Below are 11024 nucleotides of genomic sequence, written 5' to 3'. Positions count from 1 at the left end.
CTTTTTCTTCCTCCTCCACCCTCCACACTGTGAATTCCCTGGTTCCAATACTTGGGGCCAGTGAACTCACCCAAGAGCAGCTTCCCAATAAACTTTCCTTTAATATAATGTACTCTGGTTTGAATTGGCCCGTTTCACTCGCAGAGAAATAACCTATCAAGGAGCTGTGGCTTTACTGGAGGGGGAATAGCCTTCTTAATCGAAGTGTGTTACTGTGGAGGTGTAAGATTTGTGGTAGCTCAAAATGACCACTGTTGTAAAAAGGTACGTAATGTGTTCTTTTCCCAGAATTTGCCTCACTGCAAGGTGTGCTAAGAGATAGTCCTCTGATTGTTTAGAAAAGCCCACGCAATGTCTCCAGTCCTTAAGTCTGCCCCCTTAATGCTGTTAAAGGTTAACCAATGATAAACTGCCAGCCCTAAACTGTGACAGAAAACTGCTCTAAAAAGTGTATAAAAGGTGTGTGCCTTAGCTACTCGGGGTCACTTCTATCCCGATTTCAGGACGACCCCAGCATGCTGAATCAATAAACCTCTTGCTTTTTACATCAATCGCTGTCTCTGTGTCTCTGTGAGTGGGCATCCTGGACATAAGGCTTTTCGGGTCTTACAGAGGCAGAGCTTTGAGGTCTCCTATATATGCTCAAGTCTGGCCAGTGTGGTCCAGACCCTCCCCCTGGCTGCCTTCAGATGTAGAACTCTCTGCTCCTCCAGCACCGTATCTGCCTACATGATGCCATGCTTCCCACCATGATAATAATGGACTTAAGCTCTAATTCTGTAAGCTAGCCCCAATTAAATATTTTCCTTTATCAGAGTTACCTTGGTCATTTTGTCCCTTCATAGCAAGGGAAACCCTAGGACACGTGACTCCTTAGGGCTGGTCAGTTTTGAATAACTCTCTATATCTAAGAAGACGTCATTATCCCCTGATACTATGTATGAGAGTAACATCTCTGGCCTTAAGTATTCACACTGTTTTTTTTTTTTTTTAAAGATTTATTTATTATATGTAAGTACACTGTAGCTGTCTTCAGACACTCCAGAAGAGGGCGCCAGATCTCGTTACAGGTGGTTGTGAGCCACCATGTGGTTGCTGGGATTTGAACTCTGGACCTTCGGAAGAGCAGTAGGGTGCTCTTACCCACTGAGCCATCTCACCAGCCCAGTATTCACACTGTTAACTCTTGAACTGTGAGAGCCTGATAGGAAAAGCAGTTGGAGAAGGGCTTACAAATTGTGGAAGGAGCTGAGAATTTTCAGCTATGGTATCTAATGTGAGTAGAGATGGCCTTTGTCAAGCAATTTACCACAGCAGTCAAATCCCTGTGTTGCATTCTGGCTGTCTGAACTATCTAGAGTGATTTCCATTTTCCTGACTGGACTCTGAGCAGTCCAAATGTTTTTGATTGCAATCCAAATCTTTAAACACTGATGGACTGCACAGTGCCATATTAATATCACTATTAATCAGGGTCTGTTTTACTGTTAGGCACATTATCTGCCGCTAATGACTTCACCTGCCATCTTCATCTCTCTCTCTCTCTCTCTCATCTTTTATTTCTTGGAGGCAGGGTTTGCATCTCCAGGCATGACCAACCCCCAGTGTATGCTTCAATGACTCTGTGATTAATCACAGGGCCTCTGAGAGCACATCAACCTGACTCTTGACTTCCGCTTTGGCTGCAGTTCAAGGCTGCAGTCAGCTCTGTGTTCTGTCTTTCATAGTCCTGACCCTGACTGGAACAAGATCAAATTCTTTAATGAGTCATCTAGCATAGTCCTTATTTTCTTCCATGCACTCCTACAAATGGCTTCTGTAACAACCTCCATGGAACACCTCTTTGTTATTTAACTGGAACAAGAAACAGCTCTCTCAAAACTTCTCCTATTCTTTAGTTTTGTTTTTAATTTCAGGTCTACCTCCAGGGCCAGCTTCCTATGTGCACAGGGATCCTCCTTCAGAAAAGTCCTGAGCTGTGCTGCATCCATTTTGAAAGTCTTAGTCTTTTTGTTATTTGGTTTGGTGGCAGCATCTCACCATGTAACCCTGGCTGTACTGGAATTCACTCTGCAGATCAAACTGGCCCTAACCTCACGGAGCTCCAACTACCTCTGCCTCTCAAGCCCAGACCATGTCTTTCTCTCTAATTATTGGTTTTGGTTTTTTTGTTTTGTTTTGTCTTGTTTTGTTTTGTTGTTTTGTTTCACTCAGGGTCCCCTACGTTGCTCTGGCTCACTCTTCTAGAACTCACTCTGTAGACCAGGTTGCCCTTCCACTCACAGAGATCTGCCTTCGACAGCCTCCCAGAGTGTTAGGATTAAAAGTATATACCCCTATACCAACCTTCCCTAATTATTTTTTAACCAGGTAGGTCCAAATTTTCCCTTAACAAGGATTGTTAAAAGCACAGGGTTGCCCCTTCAACGAGAGAGATATATAACCCATTTTCTGCCCAGAACGCTGGGACTACACCAAATCCTCCCCTAGGCCCTTATTGTGAGCTGGCCAATCTATAGAATCTGCTTATGGAAGGTATCACATATAGTCAACACATAGACCCCATCTTTGTGGTAGATGTAGTACATATACTTTACAAAGAGTTTCAATGTAGTCACATATTAAGCTTTATTGTGTACACGGAATTGAGTTAATTATCACCAAGAAATTTTTTCACCAAACTGTGCTGTGCATAAATATGTCTAAAACAAACCCCTTGAGGTCAGACTCCCAACATTTGAGGGTTAACACTTGCCTCCCTCAGGTCGTTCCTTCGCTGGCCATGGCAGCTGCATAGCCCCTGCACCTCTTACCACAGCAACCTCTTCCTCCCTTCAAGCCTCAGAGGTTGTGTTAGGTGGGTTTTTGTTTGTTTGTTTGTTTGTTTGTTTGTTTTTCAGTTGTAGGCTCACCAGCTGTGGCCCTTGTATATCTTTCTTCCGTTCTGTTTCTATCTGAGGAGGTCTTTTGTGTCTTCCGCAGGGCAATTGCAACTTAACCTACAGGCCAGAATGTCATTGTTACTGTAGTTGTCCAGACAGGAATTAGGGCATTCTGAAGGGACCCTTGGGAACCTTCTTTTGGCAATCAGACTATTGAAACAATGCTCACTTTCAAATTGGAATTTCCCCAGGAATCTCATGCTTGGGGAAGGAAGAGGCTTGAAATTGGGGCCAGCCCAAGGATGAACCTGTCTCCTTGAGAGAGATTTCAAACAACTTGTCAAACCATTTTGCAAAAGAGACTGGAGCTGAGACAATGCCTGCTTGTACATGCCTCATTTGCCTTCCACAGAAAGTTATATTTCATTTTAGGCCTCCAAAGGTATATTAGGAGCTGCTACAGAGCCTCTTTATCCATTTTCCCAAAGAAGTCACACTGAAAAAAAAATCCCATTTTTATGCTTTTCAATAGTATTTGTCTAATTGTAATATTAAGGATTGATGGCTAAGACTACCTTGTTAAGGCTATTGTTCTACTGTTACAACCCTGGTAACTTCATCACCTCTGGGAGGTGGTCTCCATGGTCTCCCAAGTGTGCTGATGTAGACTTCCAAGTGAGAAGGCTAGCTTGACTCCATGACAGGCTTCAAATTGACAGTTTAGGAGACTAGGCCTAAGAACTGGGCAAGTCCAGACAAGCCAAGGCAAGTCAGTTACTAGAAAACAAACAAACAAACAAACAAACAAAACAAAAACAAAAAAAACCAAACAAACAAACAAAACCAGGCTTCAGGCAGCTGGTCGATGTGTATGAGGAAGAGTCATTCTTAGGTGGAGGAATGAAAGGTTTGAGGTGAGACAGGTGGACCCAGTGAGAGACTCTCTTGAGTTTAGCAGCTGTAGGCATCACGAGGATTACCTTAAAAGGGCCCTGCCATTTAGAAGAAGGGGGTGACAGCCAATGATCTGGAGAGGATAGAAGGATTTGGTCTCCAATGTTGACAGGCAGTGGACAGGAGACAGTGTATGACTGCAGTAGATGGTGGTCAGCAAAGTTCCATAGGAGAGAACGGAGGTGGCAAAGTAATGGGGTGAGTAGATGGTCTGGGAGGGGAGAGCATTTAGGTGAAAGACCAGGAGTTAGGAATGGATGTCCATACATGAGTTCAAAGGGCGAGATGAGGAGAGGTCGCTTGGGGAGAGCTCATAGCTTGAAAAGAGCCAGAGGTAGGAGTTTTACCCAATCGAGGTGAAGTTGCTGTGACAGCTTGAGAAGAGTGGTTTTTAAAGAGTCATTAGTTCTTTCTACTTTACCTGAAGATTGAGGGTGGTAGGGAATATGAAAATGCCAGGGGATGTCTAGGACCTTAGATAGAATTTGAGAAATTTAGGAAGTAAATTCGGGGCCATTGTCTGACTGGAGGGAAACTGGGACACCAAACTAGGGGATGATATCTTGGAGGAGGAGAGCAGAGACTCTCTGAGCCCTTTTGTTAGTTGTGGGAAATGTCTCCACCCACCCTAGAAGGCTCTAGTCATGCAGAAACAAACCAGGTGCCTCTGCCCATACGGCAGGAGCCAGATAAACCAGGTTAAAGCAAGACTTGACTCCTGCAGATATTGTCTTACTGTTTCCAGAAAGAGCAGAGCCTTCTTGGCTCCCTCTGAGGGGCTTGAAAGCATCCTTCAGTCCCATGCAGGGTTGTGAAGTTAAGACAAGTCTGCCTGCCGCACTTGATCGCACTGACCAGACACCATAGGCTCTCTGAGCCTCCCTACACTTGCAAGCAAAAGTTCAAACAGACGTACAGACTCAGACTTTGACAAACAGCAAGACAAACAGGAACCTCAGTAAAAGCTGGAGACTTCTGATTCACCACTTCCGGTGTGTTCCCACAAGGAGTCGGATTCCCGACCCACGTACCAAATGTAAGACTGGCGAGTCTCAGCTTATTGGGGACTCCCTGAGCCGGGAATTGATGCAAAAAGCAAGAGGAACTTATTGTTCCAACATGTTGGGGTTGCCCTGCACATGGAGAGAGAACGACCATGTGCAGCCTGTCCAGTGAGCCTTTATACAGTTCCCCCAGGCAGCAGCCATTAGGCACAATGTGATTGGCGGAACAATGTGACTTTTAAAATGATTGGTCTATAGGGAATGAGGTGGGTAGCCAATGGTCTTGGAATGTGTCTATGAGCTCCCTGTGGTTTGAGGAATGCAATCAGCCCCTCCCTTCTGGAGGGGAGCAGTGTCTATGTGCTCTATGACCTTTTGTTTACAGGAGCTGAGGGTCCGGTGGAATTTTCTAAAGTTCCAAGTTGACCTCTTCATCATATCTCCAGCCTGTGTCAAGTTGACACACAAAACCAGCCAGTATAATACCCTAGCCTCCACATCGCTCAAACTCATACCCTCTTTTAATTAACAACCAACCTTTTCCCGGTGCACATGGCTTCTGCCCTTGAAGGAAGCAGAAGCCAATATTCTTGAAATTATAAAAACCCACTCTTGGACTATGGAAAAGTGTTCCCAGACAGCTGTGACAAGTTTGTAAAAAATACCAGCTTCAGATAACACAAGTTACTTTCCCCACGTCAAAAGGTCCCTTTCCAACTGCACAGTTCCACCCTGCTGTCTGAACAAATGTTATTAGGTTTGAAGGATGTCTTAGTCAGGGTTTCTATTCCTGCACAAACATCATGACCAAGAAGCAAGTTGAGGAGGAAAGGGTTTATTCAGCTTACACTTCCCATCACCAAAGAAGTCAGGACTGGAACTCAAGCAGATCAGGAAGCAGGAGCTGATGCAGAGGCCATGGAGGTATGTTCCTTACTGGCTTGCTTCCACTGGCTTGCTCAGCCTGCTCTCTTTAGAACCAAGACTACCAGCCCAGAGATGGCACCACCCACAAGGGGCCTTTCCCCCTTGATCACTAATTGAGAAAATTCCCCACAGCTGGATCTCATGGAGGCATTTCCTCAACTGAAGCTCCTTTCTCTGTGATAACTCCAGCCTGTGTCAAGTTGACACAAAACTAGCCAGTACAAAGGATGACATTCTTTTACCCTCTCATGTAATGCCAAGGCTTGGAAACTCCACTTGTGGCTTTTCCCTTCACTTAGACCTGAGGGTTCACTCTCCTCAGGGTTCCATCAGGAAGGTTGGTGGCCCAAGCTTGAGCTTAAATCAAGACCCTCATGTGAGTACATCGGGTTGTGACTCCTGGTGGTCTCTTGGGGATTTTACAATCTGTGCACAACAGATGCAGATAGATATACAGGAGATGGGAAGTCCATCACGGCCCTGCAGGCTTCCCTGTCCTCCCTGGCAGAAGTCTTACAGAACAGACAAGATCTAGATTTGCTGTGCCTCCAGCTGGAAGGACTCTGTGTAGCCTTGGGTGAGGAGTGTTGTTTCTATGTTTTGACTCAGAGGTGGTTAAAGAATTCATGGCCTTAGTCAGAAAGAGAATACAAGTCAGATCCTACTGATGTTAGGTTTGACTTGTGGTCCCTGCGCAATCAATGCTTTAGTTAGGTTTGTTAAGGAAAGGATTCATTAAAAATCTCAAGGATTTTAGATGGCCCAAAACTGAAGGGGAAATAAGAAGGTTAGGTTGACTCAATGTCACGCTTCAAATTGGCAGTTTAGGAGACTAGGCCTAAGAACAGGGCAAGTCCAGGCAAACCCAGGCAAGTCAGTTATTAGAAAAACAAAAACAAAACAAAACAACCCAGGCTTCAGGCATTGAGTCAGAAACTGCCCTGCCATCAAAAGCTGGCCCACCACCTGGCCTGAGGCAAGGGCAATGGGCCAGCTGCAGTTTCCTGACTTCTCAGCAACAGTTTCCAGACTTCAACTCCCACGTCCCAGTAAAGGAATGTCCCTAGAGATGGAGCAAGATATAGGTCACCTACCCCAGAATACCCTAATGTGCTTTAAATCAGGCCTATGAGCTCACTTGGTTGTCTGTCTGTCTGTCTGTCTGTATTGGTAATAGGAGCTCCCAGCATGCTGAACCTTGGCAGAATAAAACACTCTTTGCATTTACATACTATTTGAGTCTGGGGTATCATTCTTTGGTGAATCATGGACCGTTACACAAGCATGTTGCATCTGTTTATTTCTCTGTGTTCCTCATCCATTAAATTGTGGTTAGTGGCTATCTCTTGCTGTAAAATGGCAGCTACACTCAACTAGCAGGATTGTTTATTCCTCAGATACAGAAAAGAGACCACTTCCACTACTGACCAACTAAGGCAAGCTTCATTTTCTTTTTTTCTTTCTTTCTTTTATTTATTTTTTTGTTTGTTTGTTTGATTGGTTTTGTTTTGTTTTTTGAGACAGGGTGGCCCTGGCTGTCCAGGAATTCAACTCTGTAGACCAGGCTGGCCTCAAACTCAGAAATCCACCTGCCTCTGCCTCCCAAGTGTTGGGATTAAAGGTGTGTGCCACCACTGCCCGGCGCAAGCTTCATTTTGAAAGGTGCATAGGCACTAGTATGTCTGCTGTCTCATCCTGTAGTGATTGGAGAGCAGCCCCTGGCTAGCTTTTTAAGTCCTTTTATGCAGAGAATTTACAAAGTTAGTAAAAACAAAACCAAAACAAACAAGAAAACCACACAAGTAGGTGCAAGAGTGTTTACATGAGAGAGATAACTGGTGGTTAGAGAAATACAATGAAAAAGCAAGAATTCCTATACAAGGAAAAAAATCAAGTCTATCCATCATGTAGGTGTAGAGTCATATGTCATAGGGTTGGTGGTCACAGGTGTAGATCAAAGGATCCCTAAAAACATGTTTCTTCATGCTGGGATTGGTGGCCATGGTTCAGTGTGTTGGGGCCTTTTTAACTACAGGGGCTCCATCTTGTATATAGTCTTTGTTTTGTACTAAGCTAAATTCTAAGAAACAGCTGAATGCCCACAAATGCTTTCTGGCCCCAGGTGGCCTGGATTAACTTAGACCACAATATTCCAGCTTCATAGGTTAGTTCTCAGCAGGGATGGGGAGGGGCTTCCAGCATACCCATCAAGGGACCACCACCCCACCCCCAAAGAAAGCCAAAGGAAATACCAGGTGTGAGGTATACATAAACTTGATTGGATGCTTTTCACCTCTCCTAATCTTCGGCTTTCTCTCTTAAAAGGTTGTTCTGTCCTGCACCCCCACCACTGGCATGGTTTGGATCCTGAACACAGTCATGTCTCTGATAGATCAGCTTTTTGAAAAAAAGATGCTTTTGCGGCCTCAAACTTGGTCTTCATAGTGTATTATTCCCCAATTCTCAGACCCAAGCAACTGTAGGTCCAAAAACATTTTGCAAGGCATATCAGGTTTAGGAAACAGAAACGTATTCCTAACTAGAAATTGAAGCCTATCCTATAGGGTGTGGGAACTCAGAACAACCTGCTCTGGTCTCATAGGACATACTCTGAAGTTCTGATAATCAGCTCAGGAAGTGGATCCCTGGTTTATTTGGAGGATGCATGAAGATCTCTAAGATTTCCTTTGTTTCACCTAGAAGTAAAACAGACACTTAGAAGTTGTTTTCAGGGGCCAGGCTATAGCTCAGTTGGTAAAATGACTCGAACACAGGAAGTCCGGGTTCACTGTGTACTACCTCCAATCTTAGCACTTGGGCTGAGAGACAGGAGAATCAGGAATTCAAGATAACAAAGTAGTAAGTTTGAGGTCAGCCTGGAATTTATGATACTTTGTCTAAAATGGAGGAGTCACTGAAGAAGGAGTCAGAGGAGTCCTTGGAGTGGAGGCTGCAGCATGACTCCTCAAGTGCACACGCAGGAAACTGAGGCTAGAATGAAGGCTTGGAATCAACCATCATTTATTCTCTTTAAATTTTTCTATTATTTTTCTGTGTATGAGTTTTTACCTGCTTGTCTATATGTGTTCTTGTGCAGTTACATACCCATGGAGGCCAGAGGGTGGTGTTGGATCATCTGGAACTGGAGTTAGCAGTAAACCACCAAATGTGGGTGCTAGGAACTGAACCTGCTCTGTAAGAACACTCAAGGCTCTTAACTTCTTCACACAACTTTACACGACTTCCAGGAGCAGAATTGAGACTATGATTAGGAGACTACATCTTGACCAAGACTGCTTAACTATGCCCCAGTTTTCCTTCTATCTAAATCTAAAGCTCATGTCAGTAGCCCAGACAGACCTGGGATCTCTGGACTCCTCGATTTGTCCCTACTCCAAGTGTGTTCACTATGACGAAGCTCTTCTCTCTGCCTTTCGCTATCATCTCTCTTTAATTGGTACATTTGGATAAGGGACTGAGTCTAGGCTGACGGGGCTGCTAGACTCCAAACTTTTGACCTAAAAATTATCGTTACAGGAGGAAGGCAGTATTTTCAACAATGCAGAAGACATTTAAAGGCACATTCCTGGCACAGGTCACAGATATCTTTTCTAACACACACTGGGGAAGCAGTGCCTCATTTTAAAGAACTTATGTTTATTTATGTGTGTGTGTGTGTGTGTGTGTGTGTGTACATGTCCTCAAGATCAGAGACATTGGATTGCTGTGGAGTTGTTTGTAAAGTGTTTGTAAATTGCCTGTTACGGGTCTTGGGAACTGAACTCAAATCCTTTGCAGGGCGAGTATCTGTTCTTAATCACAGAGCCATCTCTTTAGTCCCCCACCCCTACGCCTGGGGAAAATGGGAGCTTTCTTAATCATCAGCCTTTGGAGTGGTCCTCAAGTCTCTCTTAGGGTAGAGCTAGGTCAGTGGGAGCTGCTGTAAATTATTATTATTATTATTATTATTTAGCTTAAACAGTTGTCTGGCTCTGTCTACCTCCTTCAGTTTCCTGCTCTCCCCACACAAGTCCAGATAGAAGCAATATCTCCATGAAGTTTTATTATAACTAAACTAGTCAGTACCTAGTGGAGATTGTTTTCACCCATTCCTACATTCTGAGTAGCATGCATCTCACACAGGAGATAATGGATGTAGGGCTCTAGGCTCGAAAACTAGGGGTTTTTATTGAAAAAGGGTCTGGGGCTGGGGAGGAATCGGCGCAGTTACACATAAATGGGCAATTTAAACATCAGAGAGCAGTATGTGATAGTAACACAAATGGACAATTTAAACATCAGAGAACAGTATGTGATAGTAACTCTAAAGGGAGGGTGTTTATCTTGGTCGGCAGGACGTCTGGCTAAAACCCAAACCATATCAGCAGGTGGTCCATTACTCTGGTCCCTGGGATGGCTTTACAGCCTTTGTTCCTTGCTCTAAGCCCAAAAAGCCCCCCTAACTGGCAAGCCGCATGAGTCGTGGATCTTGAATAAACTTTCTGGCTAGGGCTTTAAAGTCTTGAATTTAGCTTTCTTTCTTTCATTAGTACCAGATGAGGTGACCAACTGGGGCTGGCACCAGGATAGTACTATGAATCTATATAATCTCCATTTTCATGCTTCACAGAATAGGTATACAAAGTAACATTGTGTCATTTGGATTTCTGATATGTGCTTTGAAAGTAATTATTAATAGGAAGATTTGAATCCTATGTAGCAGTGTATGCTAGAAATCTTAGCTCTCTTGAGAGTTTGAGGTAGGAGGTGTTAATTTCAAAAGGGGTTTTTCTACCCCACCTTTGATCATTCAGTTCCGGATAAAAGACAGCTTTTATTATTATAACAAGCCTTAATCAGCACTAGAGCAGGGCAGGTATGTACCCTCTATGCTATTATACCTATTTCCCTGTCAATAACCCCACAATATGACTTGCCATGTTTCATCTGGGCTGCTCTTAACTCCAGCTGGCCAGGCCTCATAGCCATGATTATATGACTTACTCAACCCATAGCATCTTCCCTCTCTCTGTCTCTCTCTGTCTATTTCTCTCTGTCTCTCTCTCAACTATACCTATCTCAATTCTGCCCAGCTATAGCCCATAGGCATCTTTATTTTCCAATCAGGGATAACTTGGGAGGCAAGGTCACCCAGGATTCCTTGGTCTCTGCACAGATTCTCTTCTTGCTGGAGGCAACCACACCTTTGGGCCAGTGTTTAGCATTACAATACATAGCAAAGGACCAACCTGTCAAC

The sequence above is a fragment of the Mus caroli genome, unplaced genomic scaffold, assembly GCF_978045245.1.
Source record: "Mus caroli unplaced genomic scaffold, Mus_caroli_1 scaffold_16, whole genome shotgun sequence".
Classification (NCBI taxonomy): Eukaryota; Metazoa; Chordata; class Mammalia; order Rodentia; family Muridae; genus Mus; species Mus caroli.
This window is presented reverse-complemented; position numbering follows the sequence as displayed.